Raw genomic sequence first — 22,168 nt, forward strand, 5'->3', positions numbered from 1 at the left:
GACAAGGGGGTCACAGCTTAAGGATAAGGGGGAAATCCTTTAAAACCGAGATGAGAAGAACTTTTTTCACACAGAGAGTGGTGAATCTCTGGAACTCTCTGCCACAGAGGGTAGTTGAGGCCAGTTCATTGGCTATATTTAAGAGGGAGTTAGATGTGGCCCTTGTGGCTAAGGGGATCAGGGGGTATGGAGAGAAGGCAAGTACGGGATACTGAGTTGGATGATCAGCCATGATCATATTGAATGGCGGTGCAGGCTCGAAGGGCCGAATGGCCTACTCCTGCACCTAATGTCTATGTTTCTATGTTTCTATGCTGTTAGGAGTCGACATGGAAAAAGTTACTTCTCTGTCGAAGAGACAACTGAAAGCGCTTCCCCCTTCCCCCCCCCTTCCCCACCACCCCCCACAAGACACACCAAGAGACACCTAAACTAACATTAGACACACACAAAAAACCCCATAAAAAGTCAAAATAACGAACACGCTGCTGGCAGGGCAGCCAACTCACAGCGCCCCCACCGTCCAGTCCGTCATGGAGTCCGCGGTCTCTGGTCAGAGACTGGACTGGAAAATCCATGCCGTGGGAGTTTCGACCGCCCCAATGCGGGCGGGAGTTTCGATCGCCCCAACACGAGAGCTTCAGCCGCTGGCTGTGGGAGCTATGATCACCCTGACGGATGGTTTGACTGCTCCAAATGCGGGAGAAATAAAGAGGAAGAAGTTTAAACATTTCTTTCCTTCCATCACAGTAAGCAATGTGTGGGATCCGCTGTGGTGGATGTTTATGTTAACTTTTATGCATTTGTATGTCTTTTTTCATATGGCTGTATGGTAATTTGCATATCACTGCACTTTAATTGGTACACGTGACAATAAAAGACCTTTGAAACCTTTGAACCTTTGTCTGTATAGAGTTTGAACGTTCTCCCTGTGACCTGCGTGGGTTTGCTCCGAGATCTTCGCTTTCCTCCCACACTCCAAAGGCGTATAGGTTTGTAGGTTAATTTGCTTGGTATAAATGTAAATTGTCTCTGCAGACTTGGGCCGAAAGTCCTGTATCTCTAAACTAAACTAAAACTAATATCCTTTATGTATTCATATCCTCCTGTGTGTCTCCTGGCCCTGAGATTAAAGGGCCTGTCCCACTTGACCGTCATTTGAACGTAATTTACGTGACAGAATTTACGTGTCACGATGCGTCGTTGTATGAGAGCGCTTATAGGATCCATCAACATCAGAAACATCTCACTATTGTGATGCAAAAAAAGGTTTTGTCGGGGAGAGAGAGAAACAGAGGGAGGGGAGAAGGAGGTGAGCACAAGAGAGTGAGAGGGAAAGGGAGACTTTCAGTTTAGTTTTGAGATACGGTGTAGAAACAGTTCCTTCAGCTCACCGCGCGCGTACACGCCAACCATCGATCCTCCTTCCACACTAGTTACATCCCACACATGAGGGACAATTTACACAAGCCAATTAAGCTACAAACATGCACATCTCTGGAGTGTGGGAGGAAACCGTAGCATCTGGAGAAACCTATGCAGCCACAGAAAGAACGTACAAACTCCGTAAAGACAGCACAGGTAGTCTGGATAAAGCCCGGGTCTCTGGTGGTGTAGTCAGCAACTCTACCTTGGTGCCACTGTACCGTAAGGAGACAGAGATGAGGATATGGACTGGATCATAAGGTCGTAAGGTTATAAGTGATAGGAGCAGAATTAGGCCATTCAGCCCATCAAGTCTACTCCGCCATTCAATCGTGGCTTATGTATCTCTCCTTCCTAATCTCATTCTCCTGCCTTCTCCACATAACCCCCGACACATGTACTAATCAAGAATCTATCTATCTTTGCCTTCAAAATACCCATTAGCTTGGCCTCCACAGCCATCTGTGGCAAGGAATTCCAGATACACCACCCTCTGACCATAGAAACTCCTTCCCATCTCATTCCTAAAGGAAACTATTTGGTACGTTTCAATGAGGTCCCCCCTCATTCTTCTAAACTCCAGCGAGTACAGGCCCAATAGGCAATAGACAATAGACAGTAGGTGCAGGAGGAGGCCATTTGGCCCTTCGAGCCAGCACCACCATTCAATGTGATTATGGCTGATCATCCACAATCAGTTCCTGCCTTTCTCTCCATATCCCCTGACTCTGCTATTTTTAAGAGCCCTATCTAGCTCTGTCATGAAAGCATCCAGAGAACCTGCCTCCACCGCCCTCTGAGGCAGAGAATTGCATAGACTCACCACACTCTGTGAGAAAAAAGTGTTGACCTGAAATGCTCATCGTATGCTAACTAAGATTTGTGGGGGGAAGGGGGTGAAACAGGGCTTTCTGTCTCTCCCTTCGGGGGAATGCGACTTTCTTGTCGTATCCCCCTTCTCTTCCCCCGCCTGAGCTGAGGCCCAATTGCGGAGCTGGCGGCCTCGAACCTGCGACCGACCTCGAGGATCCAGAGGTAGAGCCAGCCAGGACTTACCAACGCGAGGCTGGCCGTCTTCGAGCTGCGGCGGCTTTCGGGCAGCGGCTCGACTCGACGGTCCGGTGAGGGCGGACGGCGCGGGGCTGAGACACTCCCGTGTGGGCGGCCCGGCTCCCGGCTGGAAGGTGCTCCCGTGGGGGCAGCCCGGTGCAGGGCTGAGACGCTCCCGTGGGGGCAGCCCGGTGCGGGGGCTGAGACGGTGCTCCGGTGGCTGAGGCTGCGTTCTGGCGGCGGCGACCTGAATCCGGGGCTCGGCCGTGGGCCAGTGGACGGCATCGTCGGGAGCTCGCAGGTCACAGGCTGGTGCCTGTTTTCCGGAGCTCCCGTGGCAACAGCTGCGTCCGCTGGACTGGAGGGCGGCAGCTTCGACCACCCCCGGGCCGCGGAGCTTGAACCGCGGGACTGACTTACCATCGCCCGGTGGGGTATCGTCTCAGCGCAGAGGGAGAAGAGGAGGGAAGAGACAGTAACTCTAAGACTTTTGCCTCCATCACAGTGAGGAGGTGCTTGGTGAACTCACTGTGGTGGATGTTAATTTGTGTTTATTGTGTGTTGTTTATTATTACATGTATGGCTGCAGGCAACAACATTTCGTTCAGACCGAAAGGTCTGAATGACAAATAAAGGATTCAATTCAATTCAATTCAAGCACTCATTCCTGGGATCATTCTCATAAAACTTCCTCTGGACCCTCTCCAGATCCAGCACATCCTTCCTCATTGCTCACAATGCTCCAAACCCGGCCTGACCAGTGCCATATAGAGCCTCAGCATTACATTAATCAGTCTGAAGAAAGGTCTCGACCCGAAACATCACCCATTCCCTTTCTCCAGTGATGCTGCCTTTTGCCGCTGATATTACTCCAGCATTTTGTGCCTAACTCAGCATTGCATCCCTGTTTTCGTATTCTAGCCCTCGTGAAATAAATGCTCGCGTTGCACGACTGGGTGACAGAGAGAGGCAAAAGAAGTGGTATAAAGAGAGGTGAACAGGACGGTGAATAAGTGAGAAAGCAGTGTGTGCTTCAGACGAGGAGCCAAGACCTTGGTGAGGCTGAAGCAGGAGCGAGGGCTGGAGTGTGTAACACAGACTGCTGACAGGAGCAGAGTGTACTCTGATACATCAGCCAGCACTGCCGTCTTGTCCCACTCCACATGCGCTTGACCTGATTAATTCCGATTAAAACCATCTACTTAGTTAATTTGCAATCAGAGCCAGGCTGGAGTGCTGTGTGTTGATACAGCCGCTTGCAGAGTGGTTTGGAGAGAACTAAAGTGCCCTGGGCATGAATGATTTAGGGCTGTCCAGGACCCAGAGAGTACACGCCTTCCGCTGGGATGATGCGAACCGCACAGCGGCCGTTTCCCTCTTACAGACGGCGCAGGTCCACTGTGTACAGTGAGGGGAGACAATTGCACGAGGGCTTAAATACCCAAGGACTTGACGGCAATCGTGGCCGGGCTTGTGAGAGATAGCCGAGCAGTTGCACAGACAGTTCCACCCCATTAAACACACTAACTCACGGATTAACCACAAGCACCGCAACAATGAACCTTTTATCAAACGCCAGCCGTGGAACACTGCTAATTGCCTGAGTTGCAGAATGAAACCCTGTCCGATATCTGTGAAACCTGCTTGCTTACATGTTACACTTTAACCCTGTAAAAGTGGTTTGGTTCTAATGAGTGATCAGAGGCAACTGGGAACGGCTCTGTATAAAATATTCCATTCATGAGTGTCACGCATTCACCACAAATTGATCCACCTAATTCATTTGCTTGATGTCAAAGTTTAATATGGGCCGATTTGATTCTGTGTTTTGTAGAGTCTATTCCCACTGTTGCGAATATTGCCTCCGACTCTGATGTCAAAGGTTGGGATGAAACACATGGCTGCAAATGATTCATGGGTAATATCGCTCGGAACCAAATTGAAGAAGAAATAGGGTCTGGATTTAGTGGTGGCAGGAACAGAGTAACAATTCCAAGATGGCGCCCAACGCAAGCGACTGTTTGCGTGCTCGTCACAGAATCACATATTACAATCGCTCCACATTCCTGCAGCAACATTTCAGTTCAGTTTAGTTTATTGTCACGTGTACCGAGGTACAGTGAAAAGCTTTTGTTGCTTTCTATCCAGTCAGACAATGCATGATTACAATCGAGCCATTTACAGTGTATAGATACATGATAAGGGGATAACATTTAGTGCAAGGTAAAAAGCCAGCAAAGTCCGATCAAGGATAGGCTGAGGGTCACCACTGAGGTAGATAGTAGTTCAGCACTGCTTACTCCCTTGTTTCTTATCCCCTTATCATGTACCTGCACACTGTGAATTATTTGAGTGTCATCATGTATTGTCTTTCCACTGGCTGGATAGCACGCAACAAAATCTTTTCACTGTACCTCAGTACATGTGACAATAAACTAGACTGAACTGAACTGAATTGGTGCCCACACCTGCAGTTTTGAGCATAAATCAAACCTTGCCCTGGGTGATTCCCCGCTGTTCTATAGCCGGATCTATTTACTTCATTGGGGCACAAGTAGGTCATTCGGCCCCAATGAAGTCTACTCCGCCATTCAATCATGGCTAATCTATCTTTACCTCAGCCTCATTATCCAGCATTCTCCCCATCTCTGATTCCTTCCACCCATATCCTTCCCCCGGTTTGACTTTTCCGACTGCCTATTCTCTCCTTATCAGATACCCTTTGTCTCCTTTTCACCTCCAGCCTTTGTCACTTACTTCACCCACCCACCAATCGCTCCTCCCCCCCTCCCCAACTCCACAGAGTTACTCTGTGTCTCTATCTATCACTTGGCAGGCTTTGTTCTGCCCCCACCTCTCTTTTCCAGCTTTCTCCCATCTCGTACTCCATCAGTCTGAAGTTGGGTCCAACAAGTCACTTCTACCACTGAAGCATATTACTGTATTCACATTTCAGAACAGAAATAGACATTATTTTCTGAATAAAGTTCAAAGGTACAGAGTAAAAACAAAAATAGTAACCAATCAAAATTCTTTGACTCCTGGAAGAGTTAGTGATGATTATGTTTCTGCACTGCTTTAATACTGCAATGGATTTCTATGCATTGGTCAATATGCATTAATAATGTGTGCGATTCTGCCGTGTATGACGAGGGATAAGGTCCAAAACAAACAGCAAATCCAAATCAATAAATCAACATCATTTCCATTTATTCAGAAGCATTAACATTTCAGCGGCCTGCCAATGAAAGATTCAAATCAACATCATGGCATTTAGAAAATGGACGAGAGTGTGTAGTGTGGAACACCTTGCTAGTCCTGTACTTAGCTTGTCATCATGTTGGTGGAAATGAGACCCTTCGTCACAACTTGGAGTCTTATGCCCCTGTCCCACTTAGGAAACCTGACCGGAAACCTCTGGAGACTTTGCGCCCCACCCAAGGTTTCCGTACGGTTCCCGGAGGTTATAGTCAGTCTCCCGGCCTGCTTCCACTACCTGCAACCTCCGGGAACCGCACGGAAACCTTGCGCAGGGCGCAAAGTCTCCAGAGGTTTCCGTTCAGGTTTCCTAAGTGGGACAGGGGCATTACTAGCATTTTCTATTAGCATTTTACATTTCCAGCAACTGTGGCTGGTGGCCATAGAGTCATGAAGGCATACAGCGTGAAACAGGCCCTTCAGCCCAGCTTGCCCATCCTGCCCGATATACCCCATCCACGCTAGTCCCTCTATCTATCTATCTATCTATCTATCTATCTATCTATCTATCTATCTATCTATCTATCTATCTATCTATCTATCTATCTATCTCTCTCTATATCTATCTATCTATCTATCTATCTATCTATCTATCTATCTATCTATCTATCTATCTATCTATCTATCTATCTATCTATCTATCTATATCTTTCTATCTATCTATCTCTCTCTTTTATCTATCTATCTATCTATCTATCTATCTATCTATCTATCTATCTATCTATCTATCTATCTATCTATCTATCTATATCTTTCTATCTATCTATCTCTCTCTTTTATCTATCTATCTATCTATCTCTATCTATCTATCTATCTATCTATCTATCTATCTATCTATCTATCTATCTATCTATCTCTTTCTATCTATCTATCTATTGCTATCTATCTATCTATCTATCTATCTATCTATCTATCTATCTATCTATCTATCTATCTATCTATCTATCTCTATCTATCTATCTTTTAAATTTCTGCTATAGCCCCTGCCTTGACTACAACCACTGGCAGCATTAAAAATTAAATATCATTTTTTATAACAAATATATATTTTTATATATATATTAATAAATATACATGGGTGTAAAAGGAGTAAAGTAGGAATATTTGCTTTAATTCATGTTATAATTGATAAGTAATATTTCAGTAAATGTTCAGTGACATGGTGTTGTAATGAACCGGTGGCATTACGTATGAGTGATAGTAAGTAATCTCAATGCTGACAGTGGGAGGGAGACTTTGATGCTCACTCTTTTAACTTTCAATCATTGGGCGGGAAGCCTTTCTGTATGAACACTATCTTTGTGCACTGTGAGGTGAATTGTAATGTTTTCATTCATAAATCTTTCAAATGCGGTAAAATTGCACCATCTGCCCAGCCCAAATGCTGGTTTGCATAGAGGTCCGACCCAAAACATCACTTATCCATGTTCTCCAGAGATGCTGCCTGACCCGCTGAGTTACTCCAGCACTCTGTGTCTTCCCATGTTTGTGTTCTCCTTTGATGGGACCATTATTCAGTTGGATCAAGATGTCTGCATGTAGCCGTAATCCACTTAATTGTCAATTTTGCGAAATGCCCCACTACTCCATCCGCGGGCACTTCACCATGTATTTGAGGACTCTGTGCGTGTTAAGTGTTTGATGAGAAACAGTCCCCTGCTATGAGATCCACCAGCATGGATGGACAAACTCTTTCTGCACCAATGGAAACCACCAGGTGGCGCCCACTATGGCTGCCTCGCCAACAGTCTGTCTGTCCCTTCTTTCTCTGTTGTTTTTTAGCATGTGTTAAATGTATGTTTTATGTGGGGGGTGGGGGTTGGGTGAAACTTTTTGTAATCTCTTACTGTGTCGTATCTCCACCCGCACTGCGGCCTAACATCGTGGAGCTGGCGGTCCTTGTCGGGGATCGACCTCAGAGCTCCAACTGCCGGAGCCTGCGGACTTTAACATCGCAGAGCTCGCGGTCCCTGGTTAGATACCGACTTCAGGAGCTTCAACCGTAGGAGCTTCGATCGCCCCGACGCAGTCTCTTCGACCGCCCTGATGCGGGAGCTTCAATCACCCCGACCACGAATGGACCACGGGGGAAAAGGAGGAAGAAGATTAGACTTTATTGCCATTCCATCACAGTGGGGAATGTAGGGAATGCACTGTGGTGGAGGTTTATGTTAACATTTATGTAGTTGTGTGTCTTGGTGCCTTTTTTAGTTTGGCTGTATGGTAAATCGAGTTTCACTGTACCTTAATTGGTACACGTGACAATAAAAGACCTTTGAAACCTTTGAAGAACCTGCACCAGCTGGGATCTTGAGCCAAAGACAAAATGCTGGAGAAACTCAGCTCCTGGCAGGCAGCATCTGTGGAGGGAATGGACAGATGACGGGGTTTCTGTACCAACCTCTTCTCAGGATCCTTCTATATAGACTTTCTTTATCCTATCACATCGAGATGAGAATGAGCCATGAAGCAATGGGCAGCCCTACAGCCAATTACAAAAGATATTTAGAGACGAGGTGAACAAAATAACCAATCAGAATTGCTCAGATTCTAACCAGTAACGTTTAGAGATACAGCGCGGAAACAGGCCCTTCGACCCACCGAGTCCGCACCGACCAGCGATCCCCGCACATTAACATTACCCGACACACATTGGGGACAATTTACACTTGTACCAAGCCAATTTACCTACAAACCTGTACGTCTTTGTAGTGTAGGAGGCAATCGAAGATCTCGGAGAAAACCCACGCAGGTTACGGGGAGAACGTACAAATTCCGTACAGACAGCACCCGTAGTCAGAATGGAACCTAGCGCTGCAAGCGCTGTAAGGCAGCAATACTACCGCTGCGCCACCGCGCCACCGCATAACGCTGGTGATTACAAATAATCTAAGCTTGATTAATTTTAAATTAAAAGACTGGGACCAAAATTACACATTTATTAAATATTAATATTTTGATATAAAGTGCTCACTGCTGTGCACTGACTCCATTTGCAGTTGCTCGTTGCACTTTAATGGGGCGGAGGTGCCTGGCACTTGTCCAGACGCTGTGTTGAGCACCACAGAGAAATCCCAGTGCAGTGATCACGCTAAAAGTCTCCATTCCACCGCCTATAACGTCTTTCCCCCTGCCAATTACTATAGCCACAACATTCCTCTTTGTTAAAACTGTTTAACAAAATGAGGAGCTGGAAATGGAGCAGTGAATGCTATTTCACCTCCAACAGATTCCGTTTATGATTAAACATGAAGATCTCAGATGGGTTGCCCCATTATCTTGCAGCCTGTTGCCATTGACTAGTACGCAGTGGAGGAAATTTCGCACATGAGAGTGTTCATTGGCAAATATTGATCAGGAGATCAATAAGAATGGACCTAAGGACAATACTGAAAGTTGGCGTGCAGGTACAGCAGGCAGTGAAGAAAGCTAATGGAATATTGGCCTTCATAACAAGAGGATTTCAGTATAGGAGTAAAGAGGTTCTTCTGCAGTTGTATAGGGCTCTGGTGAGACCACATCTGGTGTATTGTGTACAGTTTGGTCTCCTAATTTGAGGAAGGACATCCTTGTGATTGAGGCGGTGCAGCATAGATTCTCGAGATTGATCCCTGGGATGGCGGGATTGTCATATGAGGAAAGATTGAAAAGACTAGGCTTGTATTCACTAGAGTTTAGAAGGATGAGGAGGGATCTTATGGAAACATATAAAATTATAAAAGGACTGGACAGACAAGATGCAGGAAAAAAAATCCCAATGTTGGGCGAGTCCAGAACTAGGGGGCCACAGTCTTAGAATAAAGGGGAGGTCATTTAAGACTGAGGTAAGAACAAACTTTTTCACCCAGAGAGTTGTGAATTTATGGAATTCCCTGCCACAGAGGGCAATGGAGGCCAAATCACTGGATGGATTGAAGAGAGAGTTAGATAGAGCTCTAGGGGCTAGTGGAATCAAGGGATATGGGAAGAAGGCAGGCATGGGTTATTGATTGGGGATGATCAGCGATGATCACAATTAATGGCGGTGCTGGTTCGAAGGGCCGAATGGCCTCCTCCTGCACCTATTTTCTATGTTTCTATGTTAGCAGTGAAAGGTTGCTACCTTTCAGCACCAGAGACCTGTGTTCGACCTGACTACGGGTGCTGCCTGTACGGAGTTTGCACGTTCTCCCTGTGACCGCATGCATTTTCTCCAGGTGCTCCAGTTTCTTCCCACACTCCAAAGACGTACAGGTTTGTGGGTTAAGTGGCTCTGTACATTGTAAATTGCACTTTGTGCTAGTGTATGGGGTGATTGCTGGTTGGCGCAGACTTGGTGGGCTGAAGGGCCTATTTCCGTGCTGATTCTCTAATCTAAAGTAGACACCCCAGTGGAATAGTTTTAAATGGGGTGCAGGAAACTAGATAGGTGTAGACATCCATGGTCTGAAGAAGGGTCTGGACCCGAAACGTCACCCATTCCGTCTCTCCAGAGATATTGCCTGTCTTGCAGAAAAAAAGCATCGTTAATTAATGAAACCAGGAAATGCCAAAATAACCGATTAACTCAGCGGGCCAGGCGATGCTTCTTCAGACCGATGGAGTGGAGGAGAGAAAGCTGGGAAAGATTGGTGGGGGAAAGTGGGACAAAGCCAGGCAAATGGTAGATGGACCCAGGTGATGATGAATGATAGGTGGGGATCGTAACCGAGGATCAGGAATCTGACAAGGATGGAAATGGAGGATTGAAATGCGAAGCCAGAGGGAGGGATAGTGGAAGATAGTCAACTTAAAACCTGCTGGTAGTTGGTGATTCCTCCATGTGGCACAGATTTACTTTAGTCTAGGGAACAGCATGGAAACAGGCCCTTCGGCCCACCAAGTCTGTGCAGACCTGCGATCACCCCAAACAGCAGCACTATCCTACACACAATTTGCAATTTGGTCAATTAACCTACAAACCTGCATGTCTTTGGAGTGTGGGAGGGAAACCGGAAATACCCTACTTGGTCACAGCAAGAACATACAAACTCCGCAGTGTCAGGGTCTAACCCGAGTCTCTGGTTCTGTAGTGTCAGCTACTCTACCGGTGAGCCACCCGATCATGAGAGGGCCTTACTGCTGCTAAGTACTTTTCTGCATGTCTGACATATGCAGTCTGAGTCGCTGGGATTCATTCTCGCTCACCTGCTATTAAATCAGCTTTGTACGAGCAACCTACAAACTTGGTGTTGATGGTGATAGACAATAGACAATAGACAATAGGTGCAGGAGGAGGCCATTCGCCCCTTCGAGCAAGCACCACCATTCAATGTGATCATGGCTGATCATCCACAATCAGTACCCCGTTCCCGCCTTCTCCCCATATCCCCTGACTCCGCTATCTTTAAGAGCCCTATTTAAAACACACAGCATTGGGGGTTCAGTATTGATGTGGATAGAGAACTGGCTGGCAAACAGGAAGCAAAGAGTAGGTGTAAACGGGTCCTTTTCACAATGGCAGGCAGTGACTAGTGGGGTACCGCAAGGCTTAGTGCTGGGACCCCAGCTATTTACAATATATATTAATGAACTGGACAATATCTCCACGGAACACTAAGCTGGGGGGCAGTTTTTTCCCGGAATGCTAGGAGACTGCAAGGTGACTTGGATTGGGTGAGTGGGCAAATGTTTGGCAGATGCAGTATAATGTGGATAAATGTGGGGTTATCCATTTTAGTGGCAAAAACGGGAAAGCAGACTATTATCTAAATGGTGGCCGTTTGGGAAAGGGGGAGATTCCTGGGATGTAGAGGGAGTGCAGAGAAGGGACTGTCTTATGAAGAAAGACTGGATAGACTTGGTTTATACTCTCTAGAATTTAGGAGATTGAGAGGGGATCTTATAGAAACTTACAAAATTCTTAAGGGGTTGGACAGGCTAGATGCAGGAAGATTGTCCCGATGTTGGGGAAGTCCAGGACAAGGTGTCACAGCTTAAGGATAAGGGGGAAATCCTTTAAAACCGAGATGAGGAGAACTTTTTTCACACAGAGAGTGGTGAATCTCTGGAACTCTCTGCCACAGAGGGTAGTTGAGGCCAGTTCATTGGCTATATTTAAGAGGGAGTTAGATGTGGCCCTTGTGGCCAAGGGGGTCAGAGGGTATGGAGAGAAGGCAGGTACGGGATACTGAGTTGGATGATCAGCCATGATCATATTGAATGGCGGTGCAGGCTCGAAGGGCCGAATGGCCTACTCCTGCACCTAATTTCTATGTTTCTATGTTTCTATCAAGCTCTCTCTTGAAAGCATCCAGAGATCCGGCCTCCACCTGAGGCAGAGAATTCCACACTCACAACTCTCTGTGAGAAAAAGTGTTTCCTCGTCTCCATTCTAAATGGCTTACCACTTATTCTTAAGCTGTGGTCCCTGGTTCTGGACTCCCCCAACATCGGGAACATGTTTCCTGCCTCTAGTGTGTCCAAACCCTTAATAATCTTATATGTTTCAATAAGATACCCTCTCATCCTTCTAAATTCTAGAGTATACAAGCCCAGCTGCTCCATTCTCTCAGCATATGACAGTCCCGCCATCCTGGGAATTAACCTTGTGAACCAACGCTGCACTCCCTCAATAGCAAGAATGTCCTACCTCAAATTAGGGGACCAAAACTGCACACAATACTCCAGGTGTGGTCTCACTCGGGCCCTATACAACTGCAGAAGGACCTTTTTGCTCCCATACTCAACTCCTCTTGTTATGAAGGCCAACATGCCATTCGCTTTCTTCACTGCCTGCTGTACCTACATGCTTACTTTCATTGACTGATGAACAAGTTTCCACAGATCCCGTTGTGCTTCCCCTTTTCCCAACATCACCATTTAGATAGTAATCTGCCTTCCTGTTTTTGCTACCAAAGTGGATAACCTCACATTTATCCGCATTAAACTGCATCTGCCATGCATCTTCCCACTCACCCAACCTGTCCAAATCACCCTGCATTCTCATAGCATCCTCCTCACAGTTCACACTGCCACCCAGCTTTGTGTCATCTGCAAATTTGCTAATGTTACTTTGAATCCCTTCATCTAAATCATTAATATATATTGTAAATAGCTGGTTGCCTTGTGGTGCCCCACTAGTCTGCCTGCCATTCTGAATGGGACCCGTTAATCCCTACTCTTTGTTTCCTGTCTGCCAACCAATTTTCATTCCATGACAGCAATCTACCCCCAATACCACGTGCCCTAATTTTGCCCACTAATCCCCTATGTGGGACCTTATCAAATGGATCACAAGCTGAAGTGGCCAGGCCAACAATGCATCTCATACAACAGCTATGAAACTGTGCATCACCCTCCACTGGTACTGGCTCACAGTAGGGATGACCTAGTGCCCAACTATGGGCAATAGAGCTGGGTCTACTGACGATGGTCCTGCATGCTGGTATCCACGGAGTGTGCATCCGAGTGGGGGTCATGTGGAAGATGTTTCCAGGATCTGCTCAGAGATTCGCCTGCACTGCAGCCTACGTTGCAGCTTACGGTGTACTATAATTCCACAACACAAGCAGAGAGAGATACATAGACAACAGCCAAGACTGACATCTCCTCCACTTGACATCCCCTGTAGCTCAGTACATTGGAGATTGGCTTGAACTTTTCTTGTTTATTATATTGTTTACAGTGTACTATGTTGACATATTCTGTTGTGCTGCTCCAAGTAAGAATGTCATTGTTCTATCTGGAACATGTGACAATAAAACACTCTTGACACTTGACGTGAAATGACAAACCCAACAATGTTATTTTGAAGATAGACATGGAGTGCTGGAGTTAAGCCCATGTCCCACTTTCACAACCTAATTCACGACCTCTGCCACGAGGTCGTAGGAGGTTGTAGCAGGTCGTAGGAGGTCTTCCTCATGCTCGTGAGTGGGCTCCGCGTACACGTGGCCTCACGTAGGTCGCGGCGTTTTTTCTAGCCTGATAAAAAATGTCCACGAGTAAAAAAACGATCGGCATGGAAAAAATTGATAATTTTTACTCGTAGGTTGGTCGTAGGTAGGTCGTAGTAGTGACGGTAGGTGGTGATGGTAGTCGTAGGTGGTCGGAGGCAGTAGGTAAGGGCTCCGGGGTGAAATAAAGGTCAGTAGAGAACAAAAAAGGTAATTTAAACAGCAGAACGTCACCTCTGTCACTCCAAGGCATGTTCATTCATAGCTGGAGAGTGTTTTGGAGAGGAGACTTGTTGTGTATTAGAGATGGCACCAAAAAGGCAGCAGCGCAGGGGGACGGCACAACTCTGAAAAACACCTGCCATGCAGTTGTTGCCCACCCAGGAGGAGGAGCGGCAGGAGGTGATGCCACAGGAGGTGTTAGTACAGGAGGTAGCCCTGCATGAGAGACGCCTGGAGGAGGAGACCAGGGTGGTAGTACATGTCCCCACCACCACCCCATCCTTCACTGCCTCATTTGAAGGCAGCAAAGCAGCCCTTTCTCCTGTGTGTGACACAGCATCAGAGGCAGATGCCCCATTGGTGGTGAGGGAAAGGCTGGAGGAAGGTTATGCCCTACACCTTCACCAGGCAGCAGGGGGTGGACCTTGAGGAACGATATCAGCAGAATGCCATCCTGTACGAAAAGGAAAATGAGGGGGACAGGGACAGGGACAAGAATGTCATGCTTGCCATCCACTGCCCCACATGTGTGCTTAAAGTTCCATCTTCTTTCAAAGTTCAGCGCCACCCTCTTCCAGTCATCTGGTGTACTGGGGCAGTCCATCACATCATCTCCATTGATCCATTGAGACCTCTTCTTGTGCTTTCCTCTTCACCCTTGTGTTGGAGTAACTCAGCGGGTCAGGCAGCGTCTCTGGAGAACATGGATAGGTGAAAGCCAATGAGAAGACTATACATGATTACAATACAATACCTGTACAATACAATACAATACAATACAATACAATACCCTTTATTGTCATTTGAGCCTCAGTGAGGCTCAAACGAAATTCTGTTTCCGCAGCCATACAAACAAAGACAATTTCTACATTTAATTAGACAAAAAATAAAAATAAAAGACAGACAGGGGCCGCTGCAACGGGTGAGTCTGGCCGGCAAAAACCCAGTTGACTGCAAGCTAGCCATCCGCTGTGTACAGATACAGGATAAAAGGTAAATTATTTAGTTCAAGATAAGCCTGATAATCCTGATTAGATGGAACATCAACATGGAATAACCACCCAGAGAGTTGTGAATCTGTGGCATTCTCTGCCACAGAAGGCAGTTGAGGCCAATTCACTGAGTGTTTTCAAGAGAGAATTAGATAAAGTTCTTCGGGCTAACGGAATCAAAGGATATGGGGAGAAAGCAGGAACGTGGTACTAATTCTGGATGATCAGCCATGATCATATTGAATTGTGCTGCTGGCTCGAAGGACCAAATGGCCTAATCCTGCACCTACTTTCTATGTTTCTATCGACCCACAATGTATAGGATGGAATGTGCTGTAAATGAGACCCAGTTGACTGCAACCTCCCTTCCATTGACTCCATCCACACTTCACGCTGCCTCGGCAAGGCCAGTAGCATAATGTTTCCTTCGGCCCACAATGACTATGCTGGACATGACGCCAAGACCAATACTTACCTGCCTTGCTTCCATAATGCTTGCCACTTCCCCTCTGCATGCACCAGCCCACCACTGCAGTGACCATGTGCCTTTGGAGATCCCTGTGGCACTCAGCAGAGGTCAGGGTGCAGGGGCTGATGCATTCTAACAAAGGAGAGACCATAGATGGACGTGTGGCACAGTGAGTCCTGCATTCTGAATGGTACTCCTTTGAATAGGGTGAACAATTTGAATATTGCCTGTAAGTGCTTTTAGACACAGCTGCAGGCAATGTCAAAGACATTAACACACAATATTAAATGCAGAACCTGCAAAGCAATCAAAATATACAGCCCAACACTGAAAGGCAAAAGGCACTTATAAATAACTGGGGGCTAAATTACTCTGACATCAAATTCTAAGGAGGTGGAGTTGCACAATAAGACTCAGTTTTCATCTGTCCTTTTGAATCCGGTGCAAAACAGTAATACAATACGTTGCCGTATGTAGTATTGTCAACGGCTGCACATTCAAGCTGGAAACTTGAGAGGGACAAATATCAGAGGAGGACAATGGTATTTTTGCTGAAGCATGTGGTTCCCCAGCAAATGTTTGCGAGAGGTTTTGTGTTCAGAGATGAGGGCTGCTCTGTGTTCTTATAATCTCCGCTTATAACCTACTCCCTGTGATAAACCCATTGCAACCAAATGGCTGTGAAACTATAGTTTAGTTTAGTTTAGTTTATTGTCACGTGTACTGAGGTACAGTGCAAAGTTTTTATTTTGCGTGCGATCCAGTCAGTGGAAAGACGATACATGATTACAATCAAGCAATCCATGGTGTACAAATACAGGATAATGGGAATAGAGGGAAAACACATTCTATCCTAAGCATTGTCTTTGTAATTTTAGTTTAGTTTAGAGAGACAAAGTGATAACAGGCCTTTTGGCCAACTCAGTACGTGCCATCCATTGATCACCCGTTCACACTAGCTCTATGCTATTCCACTGCCTACACACACTGGGGGCAATTTACAAAGTCCAATTAACCTACAAATCTGCATGTCTTTGGGACGTTCGGGCTAAACAATGATTAGTCGCGGTGGCACAGCGGTAGAGTTGCTGCCTTACAGCGAAGGCAGCGCCGTAGACCCGGGTGCTGTCTGCACGGTCTTTGTACGTTCTCCCCGTGACCTGCGCGGGTTTTCTCCGAGATCTTTGGTTTCCTCCCACACTCCAAAGACGTACAGGTTTGCAGGTTAATTGGCTTCTGTAAAATTGTAAATCCCACTGTCCGAGTTCATTCCAAGAGCTCTCCCGAGTTTGCCCTGATTCGAACTCGGAGATTTACGGTAATGGCCGCTTATCGGTACTCGGGGCTCTCGTGGACATTTTTCATCATGTTGAAAAATCTTCACGAGTCTTCCCGTGCTTACCTGCCGATGGAGTTACGAGCCGCAAAGAGACGTCCCCGAGCTCCGACGTACCCGTTACGTTCATTCTCCGTGCTTACCCCGAGTCGGGAGAGCTCTTGGAATGAACTCGTACCGTGGGACAGGGTTATTAATGTGCGGGAATCGCTGATCAGCGTGGACCCGGTGGGTCGAAGGGCCTGTTTCTGTGCTGTATCTCTAAACTAATTAGTAAGGGCGTCAAAGGTAATGGGGAGAAGGCAGGAGAATGGGGTTGAGAAAGAAAAATGGCAGAGTAGACTCGATGGGTTGAATGGTTTAATTCTGCTCCTAAGTCTTATGGTCTTATGTGGGAGGAAACCGGAGTACCTGAAGGAATCTCACATGGTCATAGGAAAAACGTGCAAACTTCACTTAGACAGCATCCGAGGTCCTGGGATACTGGCGCTGTGAGGGACAGCAGCTCTACCTGCTGCGGCTCCACCCGCAGCTCCACTATGCTGCCCATGTGAAATTGTTGTATGTATACATACAATCTTCAGCTAACAGAGAGAAATTGTCCAGGCCATCACACTTGCATCTGCCAGAGTAGAAACATTTCATTCACACCTTGCCCTGTGCTGTTCTCCTTCATTCTTTGGTTTTTACCCATAATTGCTCACCTCCCCTTTGGGAAAACCTTACAGGTTCAACTTACAATAACACAGCAATCCATTCCCTTATAATTCTCTGCACTCAAAACACAGACAGGTGGGCGTATCTGAGGACTGAGGATCTATTACCTTACAGCGCCAGAGACCCGGGTTCGATCCTGACTATGGGTGCTGCCTGTACGGAGTTTATACGTTCTCCCCGTGCCCTGCGTAGATTTTCTCAGAGATCTTCGGATTCCTCCCGTACTCCAAAGACGTACAGGTTTGCAGGTTAATTGGCTTCTGTAAAATTGTAAACGGGCCCTAGTGTGTGGATAATGCAAGTGTGCGGGGATCGCTGGTCGGTGCGGACCCAGTGGGCCGAAGGGCCTGTTTCTGTGCTGTATCTCTAAACTAAACTAAACTAAAACATCTCTAACCTTTTGACCTGAGATGATATAAAGTTAATGCCCTTAATTTCCAACAATTACTCCACTGATCAAGGAACCGCAGATACTCATTTAGACAAAAGGATACAAAGTGCTGGAGGAACTCAGACAGCATCTGTAGAGGGAATGGAGAGATGATGTTTCGGGTCAGGTGGAAGAAGCAGCCCTTCCCAATGAGGTTCACGAGCACCAGCTTTCTCGCCACTACTCCATCAGTCTGAAAAATGGTGCCAACCCAAATCATCGCCTGTCCATTCCCTCCACAGATGATGCCTGACCCGCTGAGTTCCTCCAGCACTTTGTGTTTTGCCCAATGTTTTAGCAACTGCAGTTCTTCGTATCCACAGTTCTCCAGTCGAAGCTGTGAATACAGTGTCTATTAGAGTATCCATTGGTGGCACGGTGGTGCAGCGGTAGAGTTGCTGCCTTGCAATGCCAGAGGCCCTGGTTCGATCCTGACTAGGGGTGCCGTCTGTACGGAGTTTGTACGTTCTCCCTGTTACCGCGTGCGTTATCTCTGGGCTCTCCGGTTTCCTCCCACACTTCAAAGACGTACAGGTTTGTAAGTTGATTGGCTTGGTAAAATTGTAAATTGTCTCTAGTGTGTGTGGGATAGTGTTAATGTACGGGGATCGCTGGTCAGTGTAAACTCGGTGGGCCGAAGAGTCTGTTTCTGCGCTGTATCTCTAAACTAAACTAAACTAAACTGTAGTCCATTATCAAGGATGAGGTTTCCGATTACTTAGAAGCATGTGGTAAAATAGACCGTAGTCAGCAAGGTGCAGTGAAAAGCTTTTGTTGCAAGAGAAAGCCAGTAGTCCTCTTCATGCTGTATATCGATGACTTGGGTGATGATTTTGATGGTTTTGTGGCTAAGTTTGCAGATGGGATTAAGATAGGTGGAGGGGCAGGTAATGTAGAGGAAGCAGGGAATCTGCAGACACACTTGGACAGGTTGGCAGAGTGAGTAAAGAAGTGGCGGATGGAATACAGTGTAGCAAAGTGTGGAGTCATGCATTTTTGTAGTAGGAATAAAGACGTAGACTATTTTCTAAATGGGGAGAGGATTCAGATATCTGTGGTGCAAAGGGATTTGGAAGTGCTGGTGCAGGGTTCCCAAAAAGTTAATTTGCAAGTTGAATCGGTAATTAAGGAAGGCAAATGAAATTAGAATATAAAAACAGGGATGTAATTCTGATTCTGATCTCGTCAGATCACATTTGGAGTGTTGTGAGCATTTCTGGGCCCCATATCTGAGGAAGGATGTGTTGGCATTGGAGAGGGCCCAGAGGAGGTTTACGAGAATGATCCCAGGAGGGTTTGATGGAACTGGGCCTGTACTCGCTGGGGTTTTTAAACAAATCAGGGGGGACCTCATTGAAACTTACCAAATAGTGAAAGGCTTGGATAGAGTGGATGAGGAGAGGATGTTTCCACTAGTGGGAGAGTCTAGAACAAAGGACACAGCCTCAGAATAAAAGGACGTATCTTTAAAAAGGAGATGAGGAGGAATTTCTTTAGCCAGAGGGTGGTGAATCTGTGGATTCAATGTGAAGTAAATGGATAGTTTTTGAATCGAGATTAATCGATTTTTGATTAGTAAGTGTGTCAGGGGTTATGGGGGAGAAGGCAGGAGAATGGGGTTGAGAGGGAAAGATAGATCAGCCATGACTGAATGGCGGAGTAGACTCGATTGGAGAATAGCTTAATTTTGCCCCTATGACTTATAAATGCTAAACCTTTCTAGATTGTGTGCACTGCTCTAGGTTCACCACAGGTGTCAGTGTCTTCAGCTATTCTCACCTCAACTTTGGGATTCCCTTCCTTGGACCATGATAGATAAAGCAAGGGTGTGACTTTAAACCCTAAGCACAATGAAGATTGATTTTTATTCGAGATACAGCTGCCCAGTTTACAAGGTTGCCCAGGAATGGATAGGGTCAGTCTGTTACCAAGAATAGGGAAATCCACAACCAGAGGACATGTGAGAGGGGATAGATCTAATAGTAACCTGCGGGGCAATGTTTTCACTCCGAGGTGGTGTGTGCATGGAACAAGCTGCCAGAGGTGATGATTGAGGCAGCTACTATAACAACATATAAAAGGCATTTGGTATTTGGATAGGCAAGGTTTAGAGGGATATGGACCAAGCATGGGTAAATGGGACTAGTGTATATGGGGCATGTTGGTCGGAATGGATAGGTTGGGCCGAAGGGCCTGTTTCTGTGCTATGTGATGTATTGGATTGGGCAGAGTGCATATAGGAGGGTGGGGAATGTCCATGAGACATCAGCATAAACTGGATCAGGATGTCAAGGTAATGGGACATGATCGCAGTGAGGGCTGGGCAAGGAACCGATAGGTGGTACTTGAAAATGGGAAGAGACATTGGGAATTCTTTGTTTCGATTCTAACTATATGATTTCATAGAGTCATAGAATCATAGAGTGATACAGTGTAGAAACAGGCCCTTCGGCCCAACTTGCCCACACCGGCCAACACGTCCCAGCTGCACTAGCCCCACCTGTCAGCATTTGGTCCATCTCCCTCTAAACCTGTCCTATCCATGTACCTGTCTAACTATTTCTTAAACTTTGGGATAGTCCCTGCATCAACTACCACCTCTGGCAGCTTGTTCCATACACCCACCACCCTTTGTGTGAAAAAGATACCCCTCAGATTCCTATTTTTTAAAAGTTACATTTCAGATTCCTATTAAGGAAAACCGATCAAATGTCAGAGCCTACAATAGATAGATAGATAGATCCTTTATTGTCATTCAGACCTTACGGTCTGAACGAAACTATGTTGCCTGCAGTCATACACAGAATCAATAATAACAAAACATACAATAAACACCAATTAAACATCCACCACAGTGAGTTCACCAAGCACATCCTCACTGTGATGGAGGCAAAGTCTTAGTTTCCATCTCTTCCCTCCTTGTTCTCCCTCTGCGCTGAGGCGGTCGATCCAGGCCGGAGATGCCGCTCTCCAGTCCAGCGCACCTCCGTGGTGATGTCGCCGCTGCCGATAGCCGGAACGCCATCCCCGCATAATGCTTAATGGTGGTTGTGAGGAGGCGGAAGAGTAAAAATGTTTATTTTACACCTCAACCTCAATAGACAATAGACAATAGACAATAGGTGCAGGAGTAGGCCATTCGGCCCTTGAGCTAGCACCGCCATTCAATGTGATCATGGTTGATCATCCCCAATCAGTGCCCCGTTCCTGTCTTCTCTCCATATCCCCCGACTCCGCTATTTTTAAGAGCCCTATCTAGCTCTCTCTTGAAAGTATCCAGAGAACCAGCCTCCACCGCCCTCTGAGGCAGAGAATTCCACAGACCTCCTTACTTATTTATTGAGCGGGAAAGAAAACATTTGCACAGGACGTTTGCCCACCTCTAAACTTCACAATAAAGTCTGGGCCAACTGGGTGAATGGATCGCACAGAATCTTCCTTCATAATCTATTTATCCAAATGAAGTCTCAGTCACTCATTCTAAAATCCAGCAGCATCTCACAAGGCTTTTCGACCAAACACTGAGCGGTTGGATTAATTAATAACTTTGGGTCAATAGATCTGTAATAAAGATCGGTGTTTGCTTTGCCATGTGCAATTATAGATCAATAAATGAACGTCATCCATGACTCAGCAAGTAATTTTTTAACTCGAATATAGCAGCTCTAAGGTAAATATTCCCAAAGCAGCAGCTCGACTAGAAACACAATAAAAGTCGGGATGATTACTTGGCTAAGAGGGTGTCGTTGGTGTTGGGACAGTCAAGCAGCATAATCCAGTTAAGCAGTGGAACTGGAGATAATTCCTCACTCAGCTTCATTAGGCATGGCTTACTGGTTTAAAATCACTTTAGCCTTGCAAGCTCAAGTGATGGTAAATGGTGATTATGCCACTTATTAAATTAAACTGTTGAGTGAGATTAATGCTCTTGGATATGGCATCAAGACAGCCAAAGGCTTTCTCCCAGGATGAAAAATCAAATGCTAGTGGGCGTAGCTTTCAACATAGAAACATAGAGGCATGGACAATAGGTGCCGGAGTAGGCCAATCGGCCTTTCAAGTCAGCATTGCCGTTCAATATGATCATGGCTGCTCATCCAGAATCAGTACCCCGTTCCTGCCTTCTCCCCATATCCCTTGATTCCGTTAGCCCAAAGAACTAAATCTAACTGTTGAAAACATCCAGTAGATTGGCCTCCACTGCCTTCTGCAGCAGAGAATTCCAAAGATTCACAACTCTCTGGGTGAAAAAGTTTTTCCTCATCTCAGTCCTAAATTGCCTACCCCTTATTCTTAAACTGTGTACTCACTAGAATTTAGGAGATTGAGGGGGGATCTTATAGAAACCTACAA

Source organism: Leucoraja erinacea, chromosome 10 (genome assembly GCF_028641065.1).
Source record: "Leucoraja erinacea ecotype New England chromosome 10, Leri_hhj_1, whole genome shotgun sequence".
Taxonomy (NCBI): Eukaryota; Metazoa; Chordata; class Chondrichthyes; order Rajiformes; family Rajidae; genus Leucoraja; species Leucoraja erinaceus.